The sequence below is a fragment of the Rhea americana genome, unplaced genomic scaffold (genome assembly GCF_003343005.1).
Source record: "Rhea americana isolate MKP2758 unplaced genomic scaffold, rheAme1 scaffold_7, whole genome shotgun sequence".
Lineage (NCBI taxonomy): Eukaryota > Metazoa > Chordata > Aves > Rheiformes > Rheidae > Rhea > Rhea americana.
Genome location: NW_028186867.1, coordinates 7,703,719 through 7,704,896, shown reverse-complemented (window position 1 = coordinate 7,704,896; position 1,178 = coordinate 7,703,719). Strand labels below are relative to the sequence as shown.

Genomic DNA, 1,178 nt, shown 5'->3' with positions numbered 1-1,178 from the left:
AAAAAAAAAAAAAAAAATCCAGATCCAATGAGCATTGCAGTGCAAGTGCCTGGTATAGGGATAGAGGTAATTCATTAAAAATGCTTGGCAGAAGATAACTGCAACTAAGAAACTGTAAAGAACAGATAAAACCAGGTACCTTTAGTGGAAGCTGTGGCTGGGCCGCCCCGTGGGAGCGGATGCTCTTCAGTCACCAGTGTGCAATGTTGTGCCATGCGCTTCACGGTGCCACTAGACTAAAAGGGCTATTAAAGGTCCCAGCTGGAACCAAGAGTCTTGCTCCCGGGAGAGGCAGGTTTTGGAGCACTGTTCACAAAACACGGGCTTGCAGGAAAACTGCAGTAAGTCAGCAAGTACCTAGAGCACCCAGGGCTGCCAAAGACGTGTGAGATACAGAGAAGTGAAGCAGAAGKCATGCTTATATCACGCATATCTACTGCATCAGAGGCATGAAGTAATTCGTCCTGGGATGCTGGAGAAGCGAGCTGGTATTGCCCAGCTTTATGAAGTGGGGTTTTTTATGCCTTCAGCCCTGTGTGCAGCAGTGATTGGTATGCTGTATGGAAACAGGTATGCACCACGGAGAAACTTCATTCTAGCTTCATTCTAGCATTYCCAGTGCAGGAAGTTTTTGAGGCTTAACAGTGAGGAGAGCGAAGGAAGGCAGAGCAAGCTCAAGTCTCAAGACTTCTCAAAAACCAGGGAAATATAACACAAGCTGAGAAAAGAAGGCCTTGATCTGCAGTGTGGGAGGTGAGCATGAAGGCTCAGCACACGCCTGAAACAGCAAGCGGAAGGAACGCGAGCTGCTTTTTAGAAAGCAAATCTTCTCAGGGGGCACAAAACCTTGGCCACTGTGAAAGGAAATCTTGCAGGTTCCTGAGGGAAATGCATCCAAAAGCTGGTAGCAGATCTGCCCTAAGCGTATTCCTGGCTGTTCTCATCATCGCCTTGGTACAGTTTTACCTCTCAGAGAGGAACGGGGAGATTCAGTGGCTCTCCAAGAGAGAGGCCTCGTCCAGCGCCTGAAGCGTAAGTTCCCCGTCTCCCTTTTTACTTCGACCTGCGGAGCGCGATGCAGCTGCCCGCGCTGGGCACCCTCCGATGCTCGCTCTCCGCGCTTGCCTTGCGGCGGGGGCCGGGCGCTGCGGCCCCCGCGCCCCTCCGCTCCGCTCCGC

At 51.6% G+C, this 1,178-nt stretch overlaps 1 protein-coding gene across 1 annotated transcript in view; it reads left to right on the top strand.

Annotated features, from left to right (window-relative positions):
• Positions 1 to 880: 880 nt before the first annotated feature.
• The window catches only part of LOC146586305 (regucalcin), a 12,537-nt gene continuing 12,239 nt past the window's right edge, over positions 881 to 1,178 (top strand). Inside the window, exon 1 of the mRNA XM_085321620.1 lies at positions 881 to 1,032. The gene's annotated coding sequence lies outside the window, so the exon portion shown is untranslated. The remainder of the gene's footprint in view (positions 1,033 to 1,178) is intronic.